Consider the following 21,000-nt stretch of genomic DNA (forward strand, 5'->3'; position numbering starts at 1 on the left):
AACGGATACAAAGCGTGTTTCCTGTGAGGTAGGATCTGGCTTCTCTTGTACTAGTTAGAAGAATTTAATTCTCTAAAGGTTTTATATAATTTTAACTAATTTCATAAATATTAAGATACAAATATGAGCAGGAGTAAATTTTTCCAGTGAGTTCCTTTTTTTGGGGGGGGGCAGGAGTTGTGTTCGTGGACTAGTTTTGATGTGTGTGCATTCGCGAAGACGTCATCGTCCTGTGATTCAACAGCATTAACAGCTGCCAAAATGTTAATACTAATAAATGTGCTAACATACAAATTGCAATATAATTTGATATGAAAGCAGATCACTTATACGTGTTCAGATAGGCCAGCAACATTTAAAAACTAGAAGAGGAACTTTAATTAATCTTAATTTTATTATACTTTAACTTAATTTAGAATTACAATTAATTTTATAAACAAATATATTTTAAGTTTACATATGAATTATACCTGGCATTAACACTATAAAAAACGCGTACAACCGCACCCCTAAAATATAAACATTCGCCAATTTATGGGGGGGGGGAAATAATGTGAAAAGATCGTGAATATAAAATGATATGCCTGATTATGGCCACAAATGGCCAAAACATGTTGTAAAGTAAAAGAGAAGATTCATTTATTTAGTTTATACACTACTTGAATTGTGTTCACGGAACCTATTTTTATTATTTTTTTATCGCTAGTGGCGTGGGACTAAGTCCCTTGTACTGCGGTCACTTCTGGCCTATTGTACCAGCCCCAGATGATAGGTGAGGGTGATTGTGAAGCAATTGGTGGAATGAAGATTGGCAGGGGTAACCGAAGTACTCAGAGAAAACCTGCCCCAGCGTCACTTTCTCCACCACAAATCCCACTTGACCAGACCCGGGATCGAACCCTGGCCGACGCGGTGGGAAGCCAGCGACTAACCGCTTGAGCTATGGCGCGGCCTGACGGAACCTATAATAGAGTAGACCGCAGTTACTCGTTCAAGAAGTTGTATGCTTTTGCATGATCTGAAGTTTCATTATCTTGTTTAATGGAAGTCCACTAAGGTCCATCTACCCTACGAATAAGGATACGTCATACCTTGTGTACGTAAGCAAGAAACCTGTGTAAGCATGCTTGAATATCCCACCGGCAAACGAATATCGGAAGTATGTTGAAAATAGAATCTGGTAGTTTTCTAGTGCCCGATCACGGTAGCCGAGCGTTCTAAGGCATGTACTAACTTCCGTCGCTCTGAAGCCGGGATTATGGGTTCGAATCAGTTTGATATGTGTATGTGTTTATTTTGTGTTTGTGTTGTCCTGTGTTTAGGTAGAGACCTTGCGACGAGCTGATCACTCGTCCAAGGAATCCTACCGACTGTAAAATAAAGAAAAAAACAACCTCAGCACCGTAAGGTATGCGGGACGGATTAAGTAAGGAAGTAAAGTTTTGTAATGATGACGTAACGGTACACGTCATTAATTGACGACGCACCCTCGTTTCCATAGGAAATGGAGTATACAGAACCCTTACTTGAGCCAGCACTATCCAGTTCCCTGTTTAGTATTCGCCTAAGAACGCCCAGATTTAGAAGAGATCTCTTCCCCATTGGTTTTCCGACCATATAATCTTGTATGAATTCCTCATTTCCCCTGTGTATGCTACACAAGCCCCCCCCCCTCATGTTATGCTTGTTATATATAATCAGCCTAGCGGTGTAAGAAGGAAAGTAAAATTGTGACGCTGTTCAGTATGCAGTTGCATCGCGGTACACTTCGGCTTTCCAAAGTTCAGATACAATCTACATTGAATTTTGTTAAATTTATTGTCGGGTTCGCGTTTAAATTGTATAAGCTTACAAGTGTACAGCGAGGTAATACAGTAGTTTCATATGCAGAGTTGACCACATATTTGTCAACAGAATGTCGCTCTTTCATTTGGACATCATATTTACAAACAATATCACATGTATGTATGTAGCTGTATGGTTTGTTGCGCCATTTATGATCAGAATTTCTGTGTGGATGATTTCGTATTGTTCAAGCCACCAAAATGAATAACAGTTTATTTGTAGATATGAAATATGTACCTAATGATCGAATGAATTTGTGTAGATTGAGATGGTATGAAACACATTTGTGTCGCGTGTGAATTATGGACCATAATCAGCCGATATGCCGAAGTCGGTTCATATTTTAGTCTTATAATTTTGTAAATGTTTAAACGGCCGGTCACTGTAACCGAGCGGTCTGAAGCATGCTCTGTCTTCGTTTGCTCGGAAGCCAGAATCGTGGGTTCGAATCCCACTCAAGGCATGGATGTTCAGTATTCGTATGTGTGTGTGTGTGTGCGCGCGCGCGCGACTGTTTTTCTGTGTTTGTGTACAGGTAGTGGCCTTGCGACGAGCTAATCACCCGCCCAAGGAGTCCTACCGAATGTGTAAGATCTAGTAAACCGAAGCGAAACAGAGTTTCATGGAGGTAGGCCAGGGCCCAAATAGGGGCTTGTAGCCGCCCAGTGTGCGTACATCTGCCACGACTGTCGCTCGAGCTCGAGTTCTTTATCTCAGGATACGGGTGCTTCGGAGATGGGAGTGGAACCCACTTCAGGGTTAATGAATCGGGGATCTCCAGAGCACACCGTGTGCTGAAGTCTTAATTTAAAATTTCATACAGTAATCAATTATTATTATTATTATTATTATTATTATTCGTCCAAGCTAGCCGCTCCGTCGCACTTAGCCTTTGTACACCAATTTGCCCCCAGATCACTGACCATACACGCCATTCGCTAGCTACCCTCATGTACCTCCCTTTTCAACTGTCCACCTCCGCTCCCTGTGAACAACTCCCCTCTCCTTACAAGTCCTCCGAGCTAGCCGCTCCGTCCATCCTACTCACTACCTCAACTGTAAAATATTTCTCTGTTCTCTGTCTACATTTCAACGACTGTCCTTCTCCGCTCCCTGTTACATAACGACCGATTTCGTAATTTTAGTTGGGGTCATCACTGCTGGAACAGTGAAATTAGGAAGTTACGATGGGCTGCACTTGTAGCTCACATGGGGGAGCACAAGATTACGTACTTAATATTGATTGATTCCTAGACTTCGTGGAAGACCGAGGATAAGGTGGTGGATGACATTAATATAGATATTTGGGAAATAGTAGATTATGAGAATGAGGGGTAGATAAGGTTCACGGTAGCATCTACTATTGTTGTTCGGTACTGTTAGGGCCGAATTGTGTGGTTGTCCTACCGCCGAGTTATATTGCCAGGTCCCAGTGGGATATATAGAACTCAGTTTCGTAGGATGTTGTCAGAAATAAACTAGCAAAACGGAAGTGATGTTACGTTACCATGGTAAATGATTGGTCTGTTTATAGTCTAATGTTTCTTTTTCTCAGCTAAATATTTTGAGAAAAATACGTTTTCTGCGTCATCCCCCACATTTCCAGGGTCGGGCCAGGAAACTCCTCAGAAGATATCAAATTTTATATTAGAGGTGTTGAATTTTCAGGTTTTGTTACCAGGAAACGTGAAGTGTCAGTTGCGAATGCCCACTTGGAAACACAAGACCGCAGAAGCATTTGCGCGCACGTTATCATACCGCGTCGATTGGCTCCGTGCTGCAGTGTAAGCCTGTAGACCCGCCGACCAGCTGATCAGCTGATTGAGAGAAGTTCCCCCACCCGGTCTGCCCATTAGATTCATATAAGACAATCACGTGTTGGTTGTTGCAGTAGACATACATGCATAGACACACAGACTCACACGCAGATCTGGTTTTGGTGGGGCAGCTTCCCCCTCCTGCCTCCTCCCAACTGTTACCCCTTCCAAGGACGAGCTGGCTTGTGTTAAGGCACGGTTCACAACATCTCACAACAGAGTTTTCCATTCTTCTCTTCGCTGGCCTAGACCTCCGTCTCATTGTTATCTTTCTTTCTTTCTCCACGTTGTTAGTCTTTATCCAGGGCCGCGCCATAGTTCAAGCGGTTATTCGCTCCCTTCCCACCGCGGCGGCCAGGGTTCGATCCCGGGTCTGGTCAAGTGGGATTTGTGGTGGACAAAGTGGCGATGGGGCAGGTTTTCTCCGAGTACTTCGGTTCCCCTGCCAATCTTCATTCCACCAATTGCTCCACAATCACCCTCACCTATCATCTGGGGCTGGTACAATAGGGCAGAAGTGGCCGCAGTACAAGGGACTTAGTCCTACCCCACTAGCAATAAAAAATAGTCGTTATCCTTGCTTATCAAATGAGCCTTTGTATTTCTGCTTTATCTCACACTTTCACATACTTGTCGTACTCTTTCCATCTTTATTAATCTCCGTCGTATATCCACCACTTCCCACATACTCTTCTCACTGTCTTCCTTCATGTCTTCCTCTACTTCATATTCTGCTCTTATTCGTGTCTTCTCCTTATCCTTGACCTTCTGCCCTCCTCTTTTCCAACTCCTTTGTCTCTTACTCTTCTCATGTTGTTACTTATTCGTTCTTTCTTGTTCTTCGCCCCTTTTAGGCTGTATCTCTTTATGCCCCTTTTCATCTCACCGTTCTTCATTATATCATTATAGCCCTAAGTGGCGTTCGGAATTCTGGAGCGTCGTTACAATCTTTGCCTGAGTTTGAACCAGGTTCTCCACTTACCACGGCAAGTTTATATTCGCATCTACTTTCGCAGGCATGACATGACATGAGATAGGTGAGTATAAATCCAAATGGATACGATTGACTGGCCATGTAGCATGCACTAGGACAGTGAGAAATATAAACAAACTTTGGCCGTTGAAAGTTCGTGGGAAGAGGAAAATTCGGAGCCCTAGGTATAGATGGGAGGATAATATTTAAATGGATCTTGTGGAAACATGGTATGTAGTTGGTTCATTGGGCTCATGATAAAGTGAGCTGGCACGCTTATGCGCACAACGAACTTTACAGTTTCATCAGAGCTGGGCATGTTTTGTCAGTCTGACAATACATGTCTGAACGTCGTGAAGAACTAACAATAACACGCCCCTTCGGGATTTGTGGTTATCAGAGCGGCGGTTCGAAGAGTCTGTTTTCTGTGGTGTGACGCCACGCAGTTAATTGAAAGTCAACCGACATTTCGAAGGAACATGTCGCATCCATCTCCAGAGTTGAAGAGTACGTGAAACAGTAAACAGGCATGAAGCAAGCAGCAAAAGACTGCTTGGCTTACTGTTTAAAATGGAAAGAGGTTCCTCCGAAACGTCGGTTGACTTTCACTTGACTCCTCGTCGTTATGTTCCTGAAGACAGAACTCTTGAACACTTTCTTTTTTATCCCAGGATGCATTCGTTAAAAGTCCATAAATTTAGATTTAGTATTTTTCTTACGTAACATTGTGAACCCGTCTCGACATCAACTGTTAGAGTGAGGAGAGGAGAGAAGGAAGAGGGAGAGGTCCTTGTGGGTCAAGGGCATCGACCGCCAGTTCTGGGACCCTACGTCACGTGACCACACCCCCGCCAGTCATGGTTTCCATGGCGACGTGCCCGAGATGAGAGATTTTGTGAGAGAACGTGAGATAACTGGAGAAGGAGGGTGGAGGCAGGCGGAGCGGACGTGTGATCTCCCAAAGGGCCATTCATCGAAGCAAGAAAATATCCGGGATAGGCGAGAGGAGACAGAGAAAGAGACGGGAAGGCCCAAGAGGATTTTCAGAATTGCTCTTATGTCTGTTTGTATGTTTTAATCTGTTACGGTGCTTAGTACATTGATCAAATCCAGCATCAAGGGAGGGAATTTGCTCTGTAGCACTACTGGAGTAATGTGTATAAATTTGCAGAAATTGTTGCTAAACAAAGTGTGGCTGATACCAAACGCGCACGCACCATGAAGGCACAATGGAATCGTGTCTTATCTTTATAAAGATATGGCCTTTGTGTGTTAGAACTTCGGAGAACAGTTTGTTTCATGTTGTATGTAGCCAAGAGAAGTCAATTACTTTTATGTAAAATGTAGTCGGCGTTCTTCAGTGTGCACCGAAACTCAGTTTAGAGAGTAATCTACTTGTATTTCGTTAAAACGTTTAAGAACCCTCAACTTCCGTTATAATATTTCACATTTGCTTGTGACTCTATACTGGATATCATTAGACTTTTGAAGCCTCAAGTTAATTTAGATAATATTTAAAAATCCAGTTCGTACCTCACGGAAAACACGCTAGGTCCCCATTACAAATATCAACCCGTTAATGCTGTTTAAGGAAGTAATCGTTGTTTATTTTTAAAATCATGCACAACCGATGAATCGCTCTTTTGTCAAAAGGCAGTTTCTTGATGCTGTAGCAGGTGATGTGTTTAAAACCTTCAAGGATTGACGTAAATAATTTCTAAATTTTGGTTTATTTTAAGCATGTTTGTCTACTGTTTAGAAATATATATGTAAATAAAGCTCTGAAGAAATTAATTGGGCTTAAAGCGAATAAACGGCAGGAGAACGGAGAAAGTTAAGGTATGAGAGCTCCATGGTATTTTCTCTTCACCAGATGTTATTAATATGAGCAAATAAAATTAAGGTAGATTAGCTGGGCGTGTAGCACGCATGAGGGAGGTTAGGAATGAATGCAAAATATATGCCGGAAACGCTGAAGGTAAGGCGCGGCTTAGGAAATCTAAGCATGGTTGGGAGGGTACTTTGAAGACTGATATTTATATGAGGTGTGGCAGACGATAGAGTCCAAATACAGGCTCTTGGCAACATTGAATTGAACCTTATGGTTCCATTAAATGTGGGAAAAGACTGACTGAGCGTATATCAGTTTCTAAAGAGCTACTCTGTGCCCTGGAGACAGGCCTGTATGCAGACTCTGACATAAATAAGTATACAGCTCGTTAATATATGTAGGCGTAGGTGTGTTATGGCAGTTAACATAGGTTTTCATCATCTGAAAGTTGCGGACATGACCGCAGAGATCATACCATTGCATCGCTGTGTCTGTAATTTTAGCACACAAAATCTATTGATGTAAAATCTGTAATTATATCATGACCTATCGTCATAAAAATTTTCAAATTTATGACTGGTTGTTATAATATTAAATGCTAAATATACATACGCCGGTCACGGTAGCCGAGCGGTCTAAGGCATGTACTGTCTTCGCTCGCTTGGAAACCGGGATCGTGGGTTCGAATCCCACTCAGGGCATGGATGTTTAGTTTGTGTACAGGTAGAGGCCTTGCGACGAGCTGATCACCCGTCCAAGGAATCCTACCAAATGTGTAAGATCAAGAAAAACCGAAGTGAACGGAGAAGTTCATGGAGATAGTCCTAGGCCCACTGGGGCTGTAGTGCCAAGGTAAAAAAATATATACATACACCTATCGCGGTTTCGCTGTATTTGTATTCTGAATTATTATAATACTTGCCCTAAACAAAAGTTGAATATAATTTATCCTCTTTTTGAGTACAAAATGTTTTGCTCTAAGTTAATCGTTTCTTGTATCTTTACTAGATCACGTCTCTTGGTCTACTGGTCTTTAGGTTAGGCCTGTAAGAGTACTAATGAAAATTAATAATTATATTCAGATGATTGCTGACGAACGCACGCTGATAGTATCCATTGAAGGCAGACCTTTCAGAATCCGCCCCACCACCCCCACCACATCCAATCGATATTGTTAGGCAACCTGACAATGGTCACTAGGTATCAGGAATTTATTTGGATGTAGGCTCGGCTATTGATGGAAGTTTGGGTTTAGAAAACAAACTACACAGGTGTAACAAGTTACCTGGGTCAATTAAACGGACACTTCTCAACAAACCACAAAATAAAGACCGTAATTTGGAGTGGTTTTACTGCAGATTATTTTTTCAACTGGTGCCCCTAATTTTACCAGTGTTCATTTGGTAGGTAGGTACTGTTTTTACGGAGGAAATTACTACCTCCATCATCAGGGTAGAATAGTTCTTGAAAATGCATCCATAATGTTCCTCTGAAACGTTGGTAACAATATACCAAATGACCACTGTGAGAACCGTGGACTCTCACTTGTTTTTCTATTTAGAAAGGGTCCCTCAACTTCCAAGGTCACGAGAAACTATTATTCCTGTCTCGGAGGAAGAAATTTCTTGTTTGGGCAATTCAAGTTGAGAAACAAGAGGTGCACTCGTGTGTACTGGAGAACGTAGTGGAGAGATCCTACTTGTGAGGAACAATATGAAAATTGCAAGATTACAGTAAAAGTGAATTTTGCTGTCTTGGAATAGAATTGGATTGTGGAACATTAGAATGACGGCGGTTCTTGTTTTGATGGGCACAGTGTCGTTGACTCTACAATGGACACCCTGTTCACTTGACATAGGCGGCCATTTGCCAAGAAAACTCCACTTATTTTTCTTGATCTTCACGGTTTTGCTTGAAGTCTGTTCCATCTTCACAGTCGAATTGTAAATGGCGGTTTGTATTCAAAAGGGCTAATTAAAAATCAAATCGGTGCTTAATTCCCATAGACGCAAGCACTCCGAAGACACGTCTTTATCGTTCTCCCAGACGCAACACAAATATCTGAAATTTTGTGTACTGTATTTTAAGACAGTTTGTCGTCGCTGCGGTTTTTTTTGGNGGGGGGCGCTATGGCTCCAATTTGGGCCTTGGCCTGACTTCATGAAACCCTCCGTTTCACTTCGGTTTAAGATCTTAGACATTCGGTAGGGCTTCTTGGGCGGGTGATCAGCTCGTCGCAAGGCCTCTACCTACATAGAAAAACTTACAAACACACACAAGCACTGAACATTCATGCCCTGAGTGGGATTCGAAGCCACGCTCCTGGCTTCCACGCAACCGAAGACAGTGTAAGCCTTAGACCGCTCGGTTACCGTGAGCGGCTCGTCGCTTGTTACCTTGCTCCAAATGAGGTTGGTCACGTGTAGCACAGAAGTGACTGTCGAGATCACCCTTCGGGCAACAACTTCGAAGTTTTTCTGCATGTACAGCTTCCAACCGACTGCAGTATTTAAAGGCAGCATGTTAGGCGAGTTCTTGTACGAGTATTACCGGATGCTCTTTGCCACGCCGTTGAACTTGGTGTCCACACCTCTCGGAATGGGAGGCACTCGGTGGAGATCATACAGTGGAACTTGCAAACAATAGGCATATTCTGACGTATCATCATAGTAAGGAGCATCGGATGGGCGAGATATTCGTTAGTCGTAAAACTGTCGTCCATACGTATTGTAACCCACTGTTACAAGGAGGTTGCAGAAAACTGCATAATGAAGAGCTTCATAACTTGTACTCTTCGCCATGTATAATTAGAATGATGAAGTCAAGGAGGATGAGGTGTGCAGGGCATGTACCACGAATTGGGGAGAAGAGGAATGAACATAGGATATTGGTGGGAAAGCCAGAAGGAAATAGACCACCGCGAAGACCAAGACGCAAGTGGGTGGACAATATTAAAATGGATCCTACAGAGATAGGATGTGATAGTATGGATTGGATTGATCTGGCTGAGGATAGGGACCAGTGGAGGGCTCTTGTGAACCCGGTAATGAACCTTCGGGTTCCATAAAACCCTTGGAAACTCTTGAGTAGCTGCAGAATTGGCGCCTCCTCAAGAAGGGCTCAGCTCCATGATTAAGTAAGTAACCCAGTGTTACTATAGCAACAGTCGAAGTAAAAGGAAAGTCGACTGTGCGGGCAATTTACCTGTAGATTCATTAGGCCTGCATCATTACTATTTAGGGACAAATTCTGCAACAGTTCTCATAACCCATTGTTATTATAGCAACGTCATTATTTTAGTCGTTAGTGAAGTTAACCTAGTTATTTAACGCCGTTTCCAGTATCGAGGCTGTTTACCTATATATTGATTAGGCCTATAACATTGCTTCTTAGAGACAACTTAAACTACAATTCTTATAACCAGGGCCCGGATTTTAATGAACTGAAAATATTTAAAAATTACCGAAAAAATAAAAAAATGACCTACAATATGACCCAAAAATGTAATATGCAGGGCCCGGATTTCGATGACCTGAAAATATTTAAAAAATGATCTGTAAAATGACCGAAAAAATCTAGAAAAATGACCTAAAGGAGAAAAGAAAGAACACTTCGCTTCCATGTTATTCACATTTCAGAAAACATATGAAGAAAAATTCCCTAAAATGGCCAAAAATGATAAGAAATACCCTTAAAAGCCCAAAAATTTACCAAAAAATTACCCCCAAAATGAAGATGACCTTAAACTAAAAAATGTAAAAAAAAGACAAAAAATTATCTATAAAATTTACATTTCTGTAACCAGCAGCTCGTATCCGAGATTTATATATTTAAGAGCATCGCATAGGATACAATGACATGTCATCAAAATCCGGGCCCTGCTTATAACCCATTTTCATTATAGCAACGTCATTATTTTATCGAAGTGAAAGAAACATCAACTTCGCGACCTTTTGACTGAGAAGATGCGAGTCCGGAAGGAGCGAGCATATTTGGAAGAATGGGCCAGTTGGTTAGCGAATGCCCGCTTGAGTGTACCCTAGTATGGGGTAGAGTGACCAAGACCTGTCCTCTCGTTTGAAGAGGAGACCCCATGTCTAAACCCGCACGTGTCTATAAGAGAACAAAAATCTTGGTCATGGTTCCCGACAGGATTCGAAACCAAGAATTACAGTGCTAGCGAGAAATTTAACCTACCGGCTGATATATTTACCTATGTATAGATTAGGTCTATATCATTGCTGTGTAGAGACCAATTCTGCAACATTTCCTGTAACTCGTTACCATAGCAACATCATTATTGCAGTCGGAGTAGAAGGATCATAAACCACACGACCTGTTTACCTATGCATTGCTTAGGCCTGTAGTACTGCTATCTAGAGACCGGTTCTATAAGACCTATCTAAGTATGGCATTATATCCCGTGTGGACCTTGGCCGCTTTTTCAGTTTCTTAATCCATACACAGTCGGTAAGAGGACTCCTCAGTCGGGGGATCAGCCCGTCTCAAGGCCGCTACCTACACATAGAATAAACGCACACAGACATCCATGCCTTGAGTGGGATTCGAACCCCTCAATCCCAGTGGTCGAGTGGTTATAGACGGTCTGTGCCTTAAACCGCGCGGCCACTGTGATCGGCAAAGAATGCCAACATCACGTGGTGTTCCCAAGCGGTCACCCATCCAAGTACTAACCACGCCATATGTTTCTTAAGTTCGATGATCTGACGAGAACCGGCCGCTAGCTCTACAAAACCTACTGTTGCTATATTAACATCATTAGTTTAGTTGTATTAAAAGGAACACAGGCTTGGAGATCCTTTTGCGTATGCATTGGTTAAAACTGTAGCACCGCTGTTTACGGACCCATTCCACAGCGCTTTTTGTAACCTATTGTTGCTGTAACAATGTCTTTGCCGTTGCCGGATCGTAACCAACATCTGCTGGATGAGTTATTCACGTACCGTTGCTGTTTACAGAATGAATACCACAGCGTGTATTGTGATCCGTTGTTACTACAGCGACGTTGCTGTAAGGGGATTCCTCTGCTATCATTTGGACGAGTCATTCACAGAGGCCTACTGCTAATTCTGCGAATTTCCTTCTTACTGTGGTCCGGATTCCTACGAGGACTATCTTTTATTAGTGGATTTCGCTTGCTTCATTTGTTCCGGATTCTCTTCTTGTGCGGCCCGTTTTTGCACGGTTGGTTTTGTTAAGTGTATTTGTTTCTTATGTCTCTGACTTTGCTAGTGCTACCATAGACTTGCCGCCTTCGCAGCAGGCCGCAATTATGAGCGACTTCTTCAAGCGTGACAGCACTTCACGTCACTCCCAATTCATCATTCACAATTATGCTTTATAACCTGTTCAGTTGAAAAGCGTCATTAAACCATGTAACATTGATAAAATGGCCCACATATCATTTCGGACACGGACACGACTGCTTCCAGAATTGCTTGGAATCTTCTCTTCTGATCAAAGCCAACCGAGAATTTCTCACAGATTATAGTCTGCCGGAGCATGAAGCCAACTGTGCTGTGGCCATGGAAAGAAGTCCCAATGCTCCACCCCTTCCAAATCTTCCTCCAGCACAGTTCCCTCTGTTCCCCTCTTGTCGTCTAGCCCTACCGTTTTCATGAATGTTGGTAGTGACTGCCTCGTGATAACCAGTACAGATAAATCCTTTGGGCTATTGATATATGCCAGTGAAAGATGGCGCCTTCTTCAACATCAAAGGGACATCTTTCCGTGCCCTCGTTATAGTTACCTCAGAACAGCCTGATGTGGAAGTAACGTTATAGATTTGTATTTGGCATATGCTCGGTGTGAACCTCGACCGGGAATTCGGCTATCATGACAGAGGCTTTTCATCGTTTACCTTAGCTCTTCCAGAAAAATGCGGAGATAGTACCTCGATTAGGCCATAATCGCTTCCTTCCACATCCTTTACAGTTCTTCTGTCATATCATCCGACACTGTTAGGTCCTGATCAGTGACGGAGCGTTCTTGTTAACCGTGTTAGCCTGTCTAACACTATGAAAAGTGAAATAAAAATGTTACTTTCGTGGTTCATATGGGATCCTCGCCTATACAGAGATACCTCGGTATTCGGCTGGAGGGGATGTGGACACTGACACCATGAAAAGTTAAATAAAAATGTTACTCTCGTGGTTCCCAGGAGAAGTGATGAGTTTATACGTTGTCTCTCGCTTCCATTCATCCAATCATAGGCTTGTTATTCATTTTCCTGTTGCTTACGATGGCCTATCCTGAGCGCAGGCGCAATAGAAGAGAAACTATACAACCCGGACAGCTCGGTATAGCGACGGGCTGCGGGCTGGACGGCCGGGGTTGCTCTTATCCACGGTGTCCAGACCGGCTGTGGGACCAACCCATCGCCTTGTACATGGGTACCTGGCGGTTTTCTCCGGGAGTATAGCGTACGGGACGTGAACTTGACCATTCACCTCCGTGGTGGATCTATGCTTAAATCACCTGCCATATGTCTTCGTGGCATGATGCTTAATTAAGTAAGTACCGTGACAACTTCACCTTTTGCAGTTTACGATATATGAGTAGTAAGGGCTTGAAGGCCGATCACGGTAGCCGAGCGGTCTAAGGCATGTACTGTCTTCGCTCACTTGGAAACCGGGATCGTGGGTTCGAATCTCACTCCGGGCATGGATGTTTAGTTAGTGTGTGTGCGTTTTTCTGTTTTTGCCTTGCGACGAGCTGATCACCCGCCCAAGGAGTCCTACCGAATGTGTAAGATCTAGTGAAACCCGAAGTGAACGGAGAGGTTCATGGAGGTAGGCCTAGGCCCACTGGAGCTGTAGTGCCAAAGGGGGGGGGGGAAGGGCTTGAAGTGAGGAGGGAGCGCATGACATTCCAAGCGACCGCAAGCTCCGTGTGTTAGCCTTATGCCAAACGTTAACACACTTCGGTTGCTTGGTACTTGCAGAGCACGTGAAGCAAGAAAGAACGGAGCAGCGAAACGCATATTTCTCCCAGAGAGTCATGTTATTCTTCAGGACTTTGTATTTGAAGGGCCGCGCCATAGCTCAAGCGATTAGTCGCTGGATTCCCACCTCGGCGGCCCGGGTTGGATCCCGGGTCTGGTCAGGTGGGATTCGTGGTGGACAAAGTGGCTGTGGGGCGGGTTTTCTCCGACTACTTCGGTTTCCCCTGCCAATCTTCATTCCACCAAATTCTCATGATCATAATCACCTGGGGCAGGTTATAGTAGGCCAATCAGTGGCCGCCATGCTGAGTGGACCCAGCTGGACCTCAACCCTCGGTATGCGAATTTTAATTATTTTTATTTGAAGGTGTTTTTATGAGAACTATCGCAAGCCAAAAACCTTTTATAAATCATGCAAAGCAAAAGTAAGGACATCAGTAAAGTAAGAAGTAAAAGAAACTGGATGGATTTCGAAAGTTTAGTCAGAAAATGAGAGTTGCTCGTCGGGAGATGTAGAACACAGAATTTCCGGCTACGGAACAAGGAATGTCAGCGAATGATAAGGCTAGAAAAGCTTCTTATCGCCGGCTGTACTGTGGTATGGGTGACACCCTTAAAGGACAGTTGACGTGTCGAGTCTCTCAGACGAAAATTTGTTTCGCTTCTAGACCTCCGAAACTTTAAACACCGCTCAGATAACTTCCTAGGTGTTACTTATTGTGATTGAAGTTATACGGACGGTATATTTATTCTGCTCCAGTGAAATCTGGACTTCGGTTTTCATTCGGCAGAAGAACTTTTGCAAATTAATGTTGCAGATCTTAAATATTCTATCGATTCAGATCTGAGTAGGACATTATCAGAAGTCATAAAGTTATGGGTGTTATTATGAGCGATTCAAACAACCAATGTCTCTGTTCTGAACAGTGTCTTTACATAACCTACGCAGCACACAGACTCAGTAGAGACTCACTAACACATCCATCACATTATCATTAACGGCAAGTGAGAAGTTGCTTCAAGACGTAAAAACAATCCGAACTTATGTGACTGCTTAACAGATATTTGCACTGAAAAAATTAATCGTCGTGTAGGACACAAAATCAAGACGCAATTAAAAAGGTAAGCTCTGTAGACTTTGACCATTGTTTCGTAGTTTATATGTCCGTATATAATCAGTTGTCAGAATTTTTCCTCTGCGCTGGGATTTGAATTTCAGTTTTGAAAAGTCACTTCCCGACACTAGTCCTGGTACTGAAAGTGTCGTCAAATAGGCCACAAAAAAGTATAATTGCCTTCATGCTCCGGCAGGCTATACTGTTAGGGAAACCCTTGATGTAGCGGCCTCCGTAGTCTAGGGGTAACGTTCCCACCCCACGCGGGTTCAAACCCGGCGGAGGTCGTGGAATTTTTAAGGGTGGAAAATTAAGTCCTCCGGGAGGGACTTTAAGCCGTGGGTCCCGTGTCGTAGATTTACGGCACGTAAAAGTTCCTCGTGTCTCTAGGAGACCTCTGAGCAAAATCAGGCAGTTTCCCGCACAAGTAGTTTCCAATGCCTCCGGTAGACGGGGAAGTTATCGGGTACCACTGCCAGCCTCCCTGGCTGAACGGGGCTGATAGCGAGCACCAGTACTGGTAGAATATCACAGGGGGACGTACAATAGACTATTAGTCGCGGTGCATGGGGAAACTCACCCCCTCCAATAATAATAATAATAATAATAATAATAATAATAATAACAACAACAACACTTGATGTCCTTTACTCAGGAGGGAAGTTTTCCAGATTGAATGTTACCACCATTCCACTATAGGCCTTCAGATTTGTCAAGAGGAGCAACGTGTATGGGCACATGGAAACGTTCACTGATGTTGTGGTGAAAATGCAATTGTTTTATAAAATCCTTGTCATTCATGCTTCTTACCACTTCCCCTCTGCTTGGAGTATTTGTCTGAAGCAATTGGAGCTGGGCAAGAGGCTATCGTAGTCTGTTTGCAGATACGAAATATTTTGCGGGGGGTGGAGCTAAGGTGGGGTTCACTCAGAACTGAATCGTGTTTAGAAATTCTGAAGCATGCTCCACCCTCTCTACCGGCAGTGTTTACTTTCGCCATGTTTCAAGCTGACAGAAGATAATTGGATGATTAATGAAGCCTTCGGATAATATTCCAACAGAGAGTCTTCGTATGAAGGAACAATTACAGTAGGGTTGTACAAAGCGTTCCTTTCGTATGTGTGACTGTATGCAGGCCACATTTTTTAGCGATATTCTGTATTTTGCTTTCATATATGATTGTTTGCCTGTTTTCTAAATTCCAGAATTGTTAATCAGCATTAGTGTAGTATATGTCGTTTGGCCTCATGACTTACCAGCTTGGAATACGTCCATTAAAATGTTTGGAAGTTGGGCTAAGGTCGTGGTGAGAGAATTGCAAGGATCAGCATGGTTACTGATGATTAGTACACGCCCATTTTTGATATGGGCACTACTAGAACTCGGTGTGAAAAATTCAAATTTTGCGTGTTCATTTGCTCGGTTTTCTTACATCCGCTTTCTGGAAAAACTGAAACGTTAACATTCATAACTCTTTTATTTTCAGTTTAAGGTCTTTCATTCTGGTCCGTCACACTAACCAATTAACAATCAAGTTCCNGAGAATCACTTTAATGCAAGTCCTGAGGTTCTCAGGCAGTGAAGATTCATGTTAATTCGCTTATAAGGGGCGTGGGGGTGGAATCCAACTGGGTCCACTCGGCACGGCGACCGCTGATTGACCTATTGTAGCCTGCCCATGTAATTATAATGATGGAGAATTTGATGGAATGAAGATTGGCAAGGGAAACCGAAGTACTCGGAGAAAACCCGCCCCAGCGTCACTTTGTCCACCACAAATCCCACTTGACCAGACCCGGGATCGCACCCGGGCCGCCGCGGTGGGAAGGCAGCGACTAACCGCTTGAGCTATGGCGCGGCCAGTATTCATGTTAGGTCTTGGGGTTTATAACATCTTGTTGACTCTGTTTCCAGCCCTGAAGACTGAGACAGTATGTATCTTCATAAACGTTAATACCCATACATCAGACTGCAACACTATCAAAACACAGAAGACGTTTATATGAATCAGCAGAATAGTTCAGAATCTTCAGCGCGTGCCTTGGATTAGATAGAAGGTGTGCGCCGCTGTTGTCCATCTGCCTGTGGCCGATTACTCTCTGTCGCCATTATTGCGTTATCTGTCGCCGCGCAGGTTGCGTGACTAACAGAAGCAATGAGGTCTGTTAGTGAGGGCTTCAGACCAGCCGGTGAAGTGTACACATCATTCACCTGTGCCCGGTATCGGCGATGACGAAATGGTCGCAACATGTCCGTCTGAGAACACTATACGTATATGCGCATGCGCAAACATAACTTTCACGCGTAAGGCGAGGCTAACGTTGTACTGAGTGCGCCAGTTCCGAACCATGTCAGAGCTTCTGTCTATCTTCATGGCGAATTGCACAAGTGAAGTTAACATTCCACAGTATGTCTTGAGAGGCAGAGTTCCCATGCCACGGCACTTCTTCCCCTCCCTGTCGCCGTCAAACGTGACGCAAGTGGAGCAACGAGGCGGACCGACTTGACCAATATGACATGAACACTTGAGTACGAGTTATGGTGTGATACGTTGTTAAAACTAGTATTATTCTGTATACTGTCCATCGTGCGAGTTTATTAAAACCACCAAGTTTAGGAAAATTTGTTCTATTTCCGTGTTCAGATGAGAGAAAATGAACCTTCCTGGGCCCCTCGATAGAGCTATTCTGAAAGCATGTTTCAAACTCAGACAAAGGACGAAGTCCAAATTTAAACACAGAGCACGACGTTTAACTTGGGTAATTTTCTTGTCAGCCATACAGTTTGCTTCGCTCCTTTGTTCCATGTGTATTACAGCGTGTGAACAATTACAGTTCAGTTTTTTCGGGATGCCAATCCTCAATTTCGTATGTTACCTAGCGAGGTATAGTAGTTAGAAAAGTCTCGTGTTCGAATCTCGGTCCGGATAGTTTACATTTTGCTTAGGGATTTTCGTTTCATCATCGGTCGTACAGTATTAGAAATATGCCACCCTATCTTTTTCGACATCCTGTCATTCAGCGATATATGAAGTATGCAGTTGATAAAGCGTAATGAGGTAACCAATGAATCATTGTATGTTATTAACTCTGATTGAGAAACGCAGTTGCACACACATAAAATTATAAATAAAGCCTATAAAGTAAGTAAGTAAAGTAAGCGGCCTCCGTAGATTTACGGCACGTAAAAGAACCTCATGTCTCTAGGAGACCCCTAAGCTAAATTAGGCAAATTTTCCCGCCCAAGTAGTTTCCAGTGCCTCCGGTAGATGGGGAAAGTATTAGGTACCACTGCCAGATGAGGATCTACCTCGCTGACAGAAAGGGACTATCAGATACCGCTGCCAGTAGAGGGCCGACCTCGCTGGCAGAAAGGGGCTGATAACGGGTACCAGTACCGGTAGTGTATGGGGACAGTAGAAATTAAAGGTGGATGCACAATGGGATGCACAACTGGTCTGAGTGCATGGGGAAACCCACCTCCTCTAACAAAGAATGAATGAATGAAGTAAGTAAAGTAAAATAGTGTAATAGGGTTGTGAGATGTTGAGGTTCCCACATTTTCTAGACAGTCAGCTCACATGGCGGTAAGGTTGTCAGCCATACGCGCCGGCCGCCCTTTACGCCAAAGAATATTCCTGGTGCTCATTTCTGTTAGAGGCTGAGTCGATCCCAGGGCCGTAGTGCGGCTGGAAGGATTGGGCGAATACAGCCGATTGGAAATCTAAATTCTGAATATCATAACACTTATAAAACAATGTTTTCTCGTAAAGAATACGATATGATTTTGATGTGAGTATAACCTTATTGGCTTGCGCGTGTGAAACCTTGTGTGCCATACAAGCGTTTATCTTTTATCATTAGTGATGCCTCGACAACAACAAGAAATTCAGTTATAGTCAGCTGTTCAAAACAGAGCAGTTTAAAAACAGTACAGTTTCTTGCTCGATGAGGCGTAAATCCGGTCAGAGGAGTTGAGTCAGGTGTGATTCTATCGCATTGATGGTCCAGGCGGCATAGTGCCTAGTAATTTCGTGTAACCCCCTCACAGCCTTCTATTTTAACAACCTTGTCACATACTTTCGAAGAGGAATGTCCAAAAGAGTCAGAAAAAGATTTTCTCCGTCATTTTACAACTTTGAAACCTCAATATGCGGTCCTTTTGCTTCTATTTGACGGCAGTATTCTAACAAGGGAATATTTTTGTATGTGCAGAGGAGTTTCTAGAAAATAAACGTACATATATTGGAATCTTCAGATCAAAAGGGATGAGTTGGGCGTGGCATGCGTCACGCGCGAGAGAGTAGAAAACGCATGCGTAGTTCGGTGGAAAGACCCGAATGAAGGCGACCACATTAGGCCCAAAACAGTAACAGAACACTAGACGTAGGCGGAAAGATAATTTTAAAATGAATCTCAAAGAAACAGGATGGGATGTTGTGGAATGGATTCATTTGTTTGATAATAGGGACCAGTGGCTGTCTATTGTGATCATGGTTATGAATCTTATGGTTCAATAAATTTCTGGGAATGTATTGACTGAGCAAGTATTGCTACGGACCAGATGGTCGAGGGGTCTGAGTTCGAGTCCCGGTAGGGTCAGGAATTTTCTCTGCGTCGTCCAGACCGTCTCTGGGACCCACCCAGCCTCCTATCCAATGGATACCGAGGGGCTTTTTCCCGGGACATGAAGCTGACCACTCACCTACAACTAGTGCCGAGATCTAGAAAATTTGGATTTATACATCCAGTCCCCCATACGCCTTCATGGCGTAGCACTTAATGAACTAGGCACAAGGACTAATTTACCTTACCTTAAATTTCGCCGACAAGCGGGGGTCGCTCGGTCGGTATAGTTCGCTTGCGGACTAAGATCACGGAGTTTTTTTTTTTATATCTTGGTATACGCGTTAGTTTCGTTCCAGAACTTTTGAAGTTCACAGTTCTGCCTGTTCAGTGAAACAGTAATTTCAGTGTTCATAAAGGGCCATAACATAAGGTTGTGAGATGCTGATAACCGAAACTACTGCCTGTAGATATATGAACAAGCTTTGTATAGTTTGTGAATACAAATATAACCTGTCACCAAATTCCTGATGGTCTCACCGTTTAAAGCAAAATGGTTGTCACAAGTTGTTCCCAACTCTCTAATAAATTCCAAGCTATCGCTTAGCGGAGTGACATTTCCATGTGTTTGAGAGAACGGTGATATAATGATATATAATATAAAATTACCCAATTAATTAATTATGTAACGACTGCGAATTTTACAATAGAGAATGATTGTGAAAGGACGCGAATATCACAACGCGAAGCCCCGCGGCGTGTTAGTCTTCAATACGGATGCTGCACTTGCACGCACGCACGCACACGTACACACAGTACTTGATCTACTATAAATTACTTGTAAAATCTCATTAGAGCTGCCATGTTTTATTGGTTCTAAATTAAACTGATAGTTCTCATTTATCAGCACTTCAGCATTTCGAATGGTTCTCCTTTCGCGTATAAACCCGTTTTTCTTAATCAGTGACCTGCTACCCTGAAAGAAGATGCTTGTGTTAAAATTACGTTTTTGGTAGAATACTACATGGTATAGCTCCAACACTGCAGTTCTCTATTTGGGAGGAACCTAATTCAAAACGTAACTCGTCTCTCGGCTGTTCTGAATAAAGGTTTCCCTTGTTTTCATCCCCAAGCAAATTCCGAGACGCCCTCATGAAGCTAAAATTCTTACTTTCAATTCGTGGTCCTGTATCAACTTATGCCACGTCATATGGACCTCTTTGGGTGACACAATGTCATTATGCAAACAAAGAATGAAGCAAATAGAATGAACGTATTTTATAACAGTGGAAGTTCAACACCGCTTACCTGTTATCGCCTTCTGAAGTACTCTTCTGTGTTAGTCGAAGATCTGGTTTGGGGCCTCTGCTTTCGAATGTGTTCATTAATGACTTACGTAATGCAATTAAGTTCTGCTGAGTATTTCAATATTTTCCGTGCCATTAAATTACCTAACGATTGTAGTCTGCTGTGATCTGACATTGATTTTATACGAGGCTGATGCTCTGCTAACTAAGTGGAACTCAGCATTAACATACTTGGACCCCCTTTTTCCAGAAAATGAAACTAACGTTTTGGTATACGAAAACAAACGTTAATTGTTTATAGCCCATACCGGCTTCCTTAAAGACCTGGCAGTATCGCTGGATTCTCAATTTAATTTCCATAATCATTTTGACCCTACGTTTCCTCAGTCTATTAAGCTATTAGATCTAGTTGGCAGCTCAACCTTTTTCTTCTGTTCCGTTGACTGTCTGTATATGTTATATTTTACCCTAGTTAGATGTAAGTTTGAATACGTCTCTGTTGCTCAGAATTATATTACGTCCACTCATGTCAGCAAACTGGAACGCATCCAGCAAAGTTTGCAGCCTTTAGTTTTAATTATTT

This window comes from Cryptotermes secundus, unplaced genomic scaffold, assembly GCF_002891405.2.
Source record: "Cryptotermes secundus unplaced genomic scaffold, Csec_1.0 scaffold320, whole genome shotgun sequence".
In the NCBI taxonomy this organism is placed as follows: Eukaryota; Metazoa; Arthropoda; class Insecta; order Blattodea; family Kalotermitidae; genus Cryptotermes; species Cryptotermes secundus.